The sequence below is a fragment of the Rhinopithecus bieti genome, unplaced genomic scaffold, assembly GCF_001698545.2.
Source record: "Rhinopithecus bieti isolate Rb0 unplaced genomic scaffold, ASM169854v2 scaffold_8, whole genome shotgun sequence".
Classification (NCBI taxonomy): domain Eukaryota; kingdom Metazoa; phylum Chordata; class Mammalia; order Primates; family Cercopithecidae; genus Rhinopithecus; species Rhinopithecus bieti.
The window spans coordinates 38,791-49,531 of record NW_016803211.1 but is presented as its reverse complement, the minus strand read 5'-3'; the positions used below and the strand labels follow the sequence as shown (position 1 = coordinate 49,531).

The 10,741-nt window shown below is 36.1% G+C and overlaps 1 protein-coding gene across 1 annotated transcript in view; it reads right to left on the bottom strand.

Annotated features, from left to right (window-relative positions):
* The window catches only part of SLX4IP (SLX4 interacting protein), a 180,464-nt gene that overhangs the window by 138,673 nt on the left and 31,050 nt on the right, over positions 1 to 10,741 (bottom strand). The gene's annotated exons all lie outside the window — the stretch shown is intronic.

Sequence of the window (10,741 nt, the reverse complement as noted above, 5' to 3'; positions counted from 1 at the left end):
AAAAATAAATAAATAAATAAATAAATAAATAAATATTAATAACCATTTTATATTAAGAAAACACTGTGAAAGTTGTTCCAATGTTTAAATAAAATGTGCTAAGTCTGGGTCATATATGGAAAAAGGATAGAAATACTGAATGACTTTAGAGTTTGGTGAAAAATTTCAGAATGAATTACATGAGAGATACTGTAGGTGATACGACTCCAAGCCCCATTCTTTTTTTTTTTTTTTTTTTTGAGATGGAGTCTCGCTCTGTCGCCCAGGCTGGAGGTGCGATCTCGGCACACTGCAACCTCTGCCTTCCGGGTTCACGTCATTCTCCTGCCTCAGCCTTCCAAGTAGTTGGGACTACAGGCACCCGCCACCACGCCCGGCTAATTTTTTTCTTTTTTCTTTTTGTATTTTTAGTAGAAACCGGGTTTCACCGTGTTGGCCAGGATGGTCTCAATCTCCTGACCTCATGATCCGCCCGCCTTGGCCTCCCAAAGTGCTGGGATTACAGGCGTGAGCCACCGCACCCGGCCCCAAGCCCCATTCTTAATTTCTCCCTAGCTTTCTTCCAGCTATAGGAGCACAGTTCTAGCCAACAACAAGAGCCCCTTGGATGCTACTCCCAGAAGTCTTTGCTTTTCTGACAAAAAGAAAACTCCTCAGTGGGCCCCCCTTTTTTTTTTTTTTTTTTTTTTTTGTCCATTTGACCTTTCCCAATTCCCTCCTGCCTAGTAGTGCATGGGTGTGAGGAAGTGCAGCTGCCAGCCTGCAGCCATAAAGCTACAAGAATGCGGAAAAGCCCCCAAGTTACGGGATGATAAATCAAAAGATAGAAAAACCTGGGTCCCTGATGGTAGGTCCACCTCCAGGTTTTGTTTCATGCAAGAAAAATAACACCTATTTGTTTGTGATTCCCTAATTGGGTTTTCTGCTACTTGCAGTTGAATATAACTTTATGTAGTAAAAAGAATTAAGAGCAAACTCTAAAAGGAGAGAATTGCTATGTATGATGAATTAGGCAGAAGATAGGAATAGGAAAAAGAAGACACAAAATAAAGGGTTAGCTAGGAGACCTTAAATGTTCCCAACACATAGAAATGATCAGTGCTCCAGGTGATGGATACCCCGACTTGATCATTACACATTCTATGCACGTAATAAACATCACATGTATCCCAAACATACATATAAGCACTATGTATCAATTACAAAAATAAGATAAAATAATTTGAAAAGAAAAGAAATGGCAAGCAAAAAATATAATGTAGTAGAAATAAGTCCAAATACATTAAAATTTGCAATTAATGGAACCCATTAATAAGTACAGAAAAAAAAAAAAAAAAAAAAAAAAAAAAAACAACCAAACAACAACCCAGCTATTTGCCACTTACCAGAGAAGATGCACAAAAGGGCTGAAAAGCAAATGTCTTTAAAATTTAACCAAAATGAAACAAAATTAAAAATCAACCAAATAATAACAACAACAACAAAAACCCAGCTATTTGCCACTTTTCAGAGAGAAAGAAAGAAAGGGCTTGAAAAGCAAATGTTTTATAAATTTTAACCAAAAGAAAAACAGGTGAAGAAACATTAATACTAAAATATTAATAGCAGACAAAATAGAATCTTACAGGAAAACCATCAATATTACTAAAAATGGATACCTAATAATATACATAGAAAAATCTATAAGGATGATAGAATAATCATGAACTCGTTTATATTTAGCAGCACAGTTTCAACAAACATAAAGCAAAAACTGACAAAATATAAGGAAAATGTGACCAATTACCATAGTGAGAAGCTGAACAACCAGGCAAAATATTTAAGCAAAAACATTAATAAATAGTGAAAATAACTTACTGATTATTTAATAGAATCTTACATTTAATAAATGCAGACTACGAATTCTTTTTAATTATACTTTAAACATTTACAAAACCCGACCTGGTACCAGATCAGAAAAGAAGTCTCAATAAATTTCCAACAATTGTTATCACACAGACCACATCCTCTAGCCATAATGCGGGCAGTTAAATTAGAAATTAACAATAGAAAATATTCTCAAAAGGTATTTGAGAAATTTAAGATGCAATCTTAAAAAAATCAGAAAGTAAGGAGAAAATGACAATGACAATCACAAAATACTTAGAAATTAATAATGTTGAGAGTACTATATCTCAAAACCTGTAACATGCAGTTAAAGTAACATGCAGAAAATACTTAGATGTATTTTACAGTCATATACGTATTTTTATTATTTTAATTGATGAATAAAATTGTATATATTTATTCAGTACAACGTGATGTTTTGATAAGTGGGAAATATGTGAAATCATTAAACAAGCTAATCAACATATCTATCATTTCACTTGTCTTTTTTTGTGGTGAGACATTTAAAATTTAGTCTTAACAATATTGAAATATACATTATTAATAACTGTAGTCACCATGCGGTACAGCAGATCAAGAACTTATTCCTCCTAACTGAAACTTTGTACCCTTTGACCACCATCTCTCCATTTCACCCGCCAAACTCTATTGTATGTACTTTCTAAGACAGAAGAAGGAATCAAAACCAATTCAGCTTACAATAGAGTAAACTAAAGAAAGAGGAGATAGAAAGACAAAGTCAGGGTGGGGCTTGGGGAGATAGGAGGAAGAAGGGAAAAAGCAAGAGCGTAAGAGGAAGAAAGTAGAAATCAAGCAGAAAATAAGAAAAACAGCAAATATTAATAAAACCAAATTCTGGCTCACTAGAAAAATTAAGCGGCAAACCTCTAGCACAAATAAACAATACTGGATAAAAAGGAGGATAGTCTTCAATACAGGGTTTTACTTAATTAAAAGAGATAACTATAACTCAATTCTATGTCAATATATCTAAAAACATAGATGAAATAACTTTTCTAGAAAATATTAACAGACTCAAAAGAATTATATTGTATACAAACCAATAAGCAGTAAAGAAACTTATAATAATATAAATATCATAATGATCTAAAAATAATATAAATAATAATAAACTTAAATAATAAGAAAGCTTTATTTCCATCCTCCACCCTAAAACCCCAGGCCCAGGCAGTTTCACGAGAGAGTCTTACAAAGTCTTCAAAAAATGGGTAATTACAAACTATTACAGAATATTTTTAAAGGGGTGATCCATCATTTAACGAGATTAGTAACAAAGTAAAAAAAAAAAAAAAAAAAGCTCATTCATAAAAAGTTTCAATAATGCTAAATTATACTGTCAAAGCAGAGTTTAATCCAGGAATAGTAAGAGCAACACAATCAGAACATCTACTAAATGCCATATTGAGATATTAAAGGATAAAATATGATCATCTCAATAAATGCTCTTAAAAAGTCTTCAAGGCCAGGTGTGGTGGCTCGTTCCTATAATCCCAGAACTTTGGGAGGCCAAAGCAAGAGGATCACTTGAGGCCAAAGGTTTGAGACTGGCCTGGGTAACACAGTGATACCCTGCTTTAAAAAAAAAGCAACCACAAAAAAACATTTCAGTAAAGTTTAACACTCATTTATAAGACAACATAGTTGCAAAGTAGACCAGTAGGAAACATTTTTTATCTAAAATGTGTTACGTATCAAAGCCTGACACAAACATTGCTCTTAATAGTAAGACTTTAAAATTCTTTCCATTAAAGTCAGGCATAAGACAGGCATAACCACTACATCTTCTATTCACATTGCATTGGTCCTAGGCAATGTAGTAATTCAAGAAATAGAAAATGGATATATAAGAATTGAATGTTCATGCATTTAAAAGGGCTGAAAAAAAAGAACTTAAGGAAAGAGACAAAAGTTACCTTATCTGTAGATGTTGACTGTATACATAAAATATTCAAAAGAATCTTGGAGAAACTATTAAAATAAGGGAGTTCAATAAGGTTGGTGGTTTCAACATCAATCTAAAAAATGAATAATTGTCCTAAATCCTGTGATAATCTATTATAAAACATAACAGAACAAAATATCCAATTTATAGTAGCAACAATAAAAAAATGCCTAGAAATAGACCTAATAAAAAAATCTTATTTAAGGCCTCTATGGACCTTGTTCAAAGATAAGTCTCAGAATCATAAGACTGCAATGCTCCCCAATTAGTCTACAAACTCAATGTTACTTAAATCAAAATCCCAAATGTTTAAGGAAGATCAAAGGTCACAGAGTAGCCAAGACAATGTTGAAAAAGAAAAAAGTAGAAGGACTTGTTCTGCTGGATTAAAGACCTACCGCCAGGTGCAGTGGCTCACACTTGTACTCACAGCACTGTGGGAGGACTGCTTGAGGACAGGAGTTTGAGACCAGCCTGGCCAAAATAGCAAGACCCCATCTCTTTAAAAAAAAAAAAAGACTTATGATAATGTTACAGTAATCAACAGTTGGTATTAGCATAGAAAGAGACAAATGATAATGTATATACATAAAAAATATGTCTATTTAGAATCATACTATATGACAGGAACATTACACTTCAATGGGGAAAGGATAAGCTGTTCTAAGACAACTAATTATCCATTGGGAATTAAAAACTATGCCAGATGAATTAAAGAACTAAATATTTTCAAAAACCTAAAATTTTGAAGAATATATTAGATACATTTTGGTTGGAATGATACTTTTAAGAAGACCTAACAAGTACAAACCATAAAAAAAACTGATATATCAGTCTACATTAGAATTTAAAACTTCTTTTCCACAAAGACACTGGAGACAAAGTAAAAAGACAAGTCACAGATTAGTATTTATAACAAATATTAATGACAAAAGATCACTATATAGGATAGCAGTTATATCAAAAGATAATGACAAACAGTCCTGCAGAAAAATGAGTAAAGGATATGAACCAGCTATCAACAAAAGAAATAAAAACAAACAGTAAGATATCACTTCACACCCATAAGATTGGAAAAAGTAAAAATTCTAGCAATACCAAGAATTCCCAAAGATATGAAGAAAGGAAATTCTCACATATGGCTGGTGGGAGGGGAAACTGACGCAACTACTGTGGAGAGTAATTTACACTGTCTAGTGAGGCTGAGGCTGAGGCTGAGTCATGTTCTGCAGTTCTGCAATCCCACTCCAGGGCACATCCCCTAGAGCAGCCAGTACTTCTATGCACATTCTCCCTATTCACACACCCAAGAACATTCATCACAAACTGTTGGGAATAGCACAAAATTAGGAAAAACTTAAACATTCAGCAGAAACAGGTAAATAAATGGCATAGAGTTACAGACAGGAAAGCTATGTAGCAGATCCTTCACTACAGCTACATGTATCCACTGCCTACATAACAATGAGTAGTAAAAGCAAACTGCCTAATACTATGCACAGCATGTACCATTTATACTAAGTTTGAAAATGTGCAAATCAATACCAAATGTTGTTTATGCGCACATTTGCTTGTAGAAAAGGCATGAAAACATATATAGAAATAAAACATACCAAATTCAGGAAAACTGTTACTTCTGGGGTAAGTGAAGAGTTTATAGGTTGAGGAGACATACATGGGTATTAAAACATATTTAAACTTTTTTAACCCAATGATACCAGTACATACTATTACGTTGAACAATGAGTTCTTGAAATCTTTTGAAATAATTATCACTCATAGTTTCCATAAACATGACATATATTATTTAGTATGTATCAAATTATTGCATAACATATAAGTTTAAAGATTTAATAAGAGAATCACTTTTGGAATTAAAAAAGAAAGAAATCTTCAGATGTAAAGATGCATCACGTTTTGGGGAAAAGTGATAAGCATAATTGCTAAAAAGAGGGTTAGGTTTTAGAACTCGAACATTCTCTAGTTGTGCAGACAGCAAAATTGAGTTGAAATGGTGAAAACCTGAGATGACTTTAATGCTTCTCCACACTGGTTCATGGAGAAGACAAAGGAGCAAGGTCCAAAAGCTCCGAGGTAAAGAATGTTAGAGCTGAGAATCATGAATATGATAACTTGGCTGCACAAAGTAAGAATATGAGAAAAAAAACAGGGGAGTTGAGGGAGAAACAGGAGAAAATAGAAAGGCATTAATTTCTTCATTTCCTTTAAGAAGAGTTGATGGGGCCGGGCATGGTGGTTCACACCTGTAATCCCAGCACTTTGGGAGGCTGAGGCAGGCAGATAACGAGGTCAGGAGATCGAGATGATCCTGGCTAACACGGTGAAACCCAGTCTCTATTAAAAATACAAGAAAATTAGCTGGGCGTGGTGGCAGGCGCCTGTAGTCCCAGCTACTCCGGAGGCTGAGCTTGCAGTGAGCCGAGATGACGCAACAGAACTCCAGCCTGGGCCACGGAGCAAGACTCCCTCTCCAAAAAAAAAAGAAGAGTTGATTGGTATTATGTTTGGCAAAATGTCATGAAATGTTTAAACTGCGAAATAAGTACAAGGGTATTCCTTACGTGATTAGCCATTTTATTAACTATTTAAAACACAAATTATATTAAAGAATTACATCTACAAGTGACAAAGTAAGACAAGAGGCAAGTACTAAAGTGTGTAACAATCTGTGTTTTTTTTTAAAGTGGAGCCTACTGACAGCAATGTGACAAAACCACTCTCTTGTTTGCTTTCTACTGGACTATCCTGAATGGGGAAGAGAGGGGTGGAATTACAAGTAGCTTGCTTCAATTTTGCATAACCCTGGACACCCCCCTGTGAGGGTGTGAGGCATGTGAAAGCCATCTGTGTTGTAGCAGAAAACAACTTGAGAGCCACTGAATCAGAGCATTCACATCAAAGAATGAATGCAAACTGGCTCTCACCACCAGAAGCCATGTTCACAGGGAGAAGGAGAACGGACAGAGACTCTCAAATAAACCACCAAACAATGATGAAAAAAACACTGTAAGTCACTACATGGCCAATAATTTCAAATTGCAGACCTACCAAATCTTTTCAATCTCTATTAACTAACAGCAACACAGATGGGTTGGGTTTCAAGTCTTTCCATTCTTTCTGGATCCTCTGGAAAAGGCACAAAGAAATAAAATGCCAAAACAATAAGTTACCCAAAAAAGGAGCAGGAATTAGAGTCGGGAAAATTCACAAACTAACTGAGTGACCAGTCCCAATGTGAGGTCAGAAGATTCTATGAGACTGTGAATCTTAATGTAAAGCAGGGGGTGGGAGGGGATCATTTATTTTTAATCCATATTTCACACTATAAAAAGATGTTACAGGAAGACACATGGACCCAAATTAAGTTGAACATCTTTGTTACCACTGCTCTAAGCCACCGAGGAGACAGAACCAGCATGAAGGAGGATTCTAGGACAGACCCAGAAATGGAATATTTTAATTGTTATATTTTATTCAGGAACAAAATATTATAAATACTCATAAAGAATTTTATACATGGACTTATCCAAAGGAAGTTTTAGTCTAAAAAAAAAAAGAAATTTCCACGACTTTAAATACTAAAAAATATTTCCTTTCGAAGCATGTTCTTTAGGTTTGCATGACAGGGATTCTTTTTTAAGCCTTTCACGGTGATAGTGTTTTACCAAGGTGTGTCATTCATAATCCATACAGGTGATTCATCGTGGCCTCCTTAGAATTAGATATGAACACTAAGGGCTTTTTTGGCCCTTCCCTGTTTTTACCTATGAAAGATGTATGGGTGGGGTAGAGTTAAGTGCAGAAGAAAATTTAAATCACAGACCAGATTTAAACATTTGCATGTGTTAAAACACCTTCAGAAGATAACACAGTAATTATTAAAGAACCAAGTAAGCTTCATTAAACATGTGAATAATACCACTATCTTTAACTTTGCTGAATTCAGTGAAACTGTCCTCATGTTAACCATTTCCTTTTCCCTCTCACTAAGGAGTACAAAGGAAATAGAAGCCATTGAGGCCCATCCAGACACACATCACTATGGGTAATCCCACTCCCCTTTTAAATTCTATCCCTAAGCCTAACCTGACCCCTTAGTCTTGTGCTAGCACGTTGAGGAGAGGGAATATTTTTATAGAGCAAGAAGGTATAAAAGGGTTCTTGGGAAATTAGGAAGAGAGCCTCAGACAGAAGGGCAAATGGTGTATCAAACATTTCACATATCTTGTTTTAAAGATTTCCTGTTCGTACTTTCAGTCAAATGGCAAGTTTAAGGCCTGTTAATATATATATATATATCCACTATAACTTAGGAACTAAAGGGAAAGAAAGAGAAAAATAAAATTTAAACAGAAGGCCTTAGGTGCTATTATTTAAAACGTTATCTTGTGGGTTTCGGCTGCCCATTTTGTAGGGAAAGATAACTGGTGAAGACCCGGGTGGTGGTTCCCTCACTGCATTCCTCTGGGACAGCACCAAGTACAATGTCTTGACTTGGCTGCATTAGTGGACCCAACTATAACCTACTGACAAGTCAAGTAAGAAGACTGACCCCAGACAGAACTCTTCGACTTACGTGAAAGTTTGGCATGAACTACACTTCACGATTCCAGGCTGCTGCTGCACTACTGTTTATGGAGGCAAGGCATCTAGCAAATACCTGAGTGGCTTGTTTCTATGGGCAGCTTCCCTTGGGAAAACTAGAACAAGCCTGTGAACATCTAAAAGAAATCATTCTACAAATCTAGGGAAGGAAAGTTCATGAAATGACATCCAAACTATGCTAACCCCAAACCAGGAGAAAACAGCTATATGCTTTTAAGTGGTATGTTCTTTGGTTATATATTATACTCATGTACAGACTAGACATGCTGTCATCTCTTTAGTGTGTCAACTTGAAATGGACAGCCTTGCCCAATATTTCAGCTTAAGGGAAGTATCTATCACCAATGACTCTTGAATGAAAAGAAAAAAAAAATTGGGAACTGAAAAAAACATATTCTTTGCTTATTTTAGCTATATTAAGAAATGTAACAATTAATTCTCTGGAAGTTAAATGCCTTCCTTGAAGAGTTAGTCATCAGATGTCAGAGCAGGAAGGTCATCTACCCCAATACTGTTATTTTATAAATTAAGGAAGCAGAAGACCAGGAGACTGAGAGGCTTGCTCAACATTTTACAACTTTGAAGGAATCGGGGCTGTATCTGCTTCCTGAGGCTACCATATAAAGTACCAAAAAACTGGATGGCTTAAACCAAGAGAAATGTACTCTCTCACAGTTCTGGAGGCCAGAAATCTGAAATTAAGGTGTCAGCAGGGTTGGTTCCTTCTGCGTATGGATATGAGGGAGAATCTGTTCCATGCCTCTTCTCCTGGCTCCTGGTAGCCTCAGGTGTTCCTCGGCTTGTTGGTGGCATTATCCTTGTGTCTTCATATCATCTTCCCTCTGTGTGTGCTGTCTCTGTGTCCAAATGTGCCCTTTCTATAGGGACACCAGTCATATTGGTTTAGGGTTCACCCTAGTGACCTCATTTACCTCTTTACAGACTCTGTTTCCAAATAAGCTCACATTCTGAGGTCCTGAGGGTTAGAATGTCAACATACATTTTTGGGAAGACATATTTCAACCCATAATAAGGACTATGAGCAGAACTCTGTTGGGATGTGGGCAAAACCCAGGTCTCCCAATGCATGACAGTGGCCTTTCTTATTCATAAGATTTCTCTGCTACTGGCACCTATTGTGGGGTCCACAGCTGACAGGTCCTACTTACAAAGTCAGACATGACTTCCGCCCACAAAAAACTGGTATCTCACAAAGGACAATGAAACATTCAAATGCCAGGAAAAGGAAATCATCATTCCATTTGGTCACTAATGTTCACCAATGTATCCTAACTTCCTCCCTCACAAAAATGCCTGAAATATTTCTGCAATACGCTTGCCCTCATGTCTAAAATACCTACTGTTCAGCGAACATGGAAGAAATATGACTGGAAGAAAAACTACTTAAATCTACTCTTCTATTTTGCCCAAGACCGCCCTCTCAAGCATCTCAGCATGCCTGGAAAAGGAAACATGTGTGCGAGAAAAAACCTCAAGGGCCTCAAATTCCCGACAGGTCTCAGTTTCCTTCTGCTGCCCAAGTTACACATCAAGTGGCTGACTAATCAAGGCACCCAGACCCATGGCTGGTCTGCGACATCAGTGCTTTGGCTTAGTGCTTCATCCCAGCAGTGGCAATTTGCAGCAGCCTAACTGTTAGAACAACAGTTCAATCATTACTCACCCTGCTGCCTAAGTATGCCTGAGTCTGAAGATAACTGTCACAATGTCTCACTATTTTCCATTATAAATTAATGACATCTGTAATATTGAGTCGTTAAAAGTCTATCCAAAGAACTATTTAAAAATTACATGGAAATGATTTCTTTAAGTGGCCTCTTGACAAACACATGACCTACCTACCCTTTTCCATTAGGTCTTTAGAATCCTGATCTACAGCTGGCCTTGGAAAATTGGGAGTTATGTTTTACTGCACAAGATCTAACAAGTATCACAGTTCTAAAAGTGAATAAGTAAGAGCTGAGCAGGATTAGACTGGATGTTGATTTTGTTGTTGTTGTTTTTGTTTTTAACTCTTAAAGAGTTACTGCTTTAAGGAATAGTTTTCTACAGAGAACAGAGGCATTCAGAGTTAGAAAAGCGTGCAGGCTGCTCTAATCCAAACCTCTACCAAGTGAGACGTGAAGGCCCAAAAAACTGAAGTGAATCAGAATCAGTTGATCAAATGAACAATCAACACATCAACACTTAACTGCACCCTCATGTGACTATTCAAAAAAAAAAAAAAAAAAAAAAAAAAAAAAA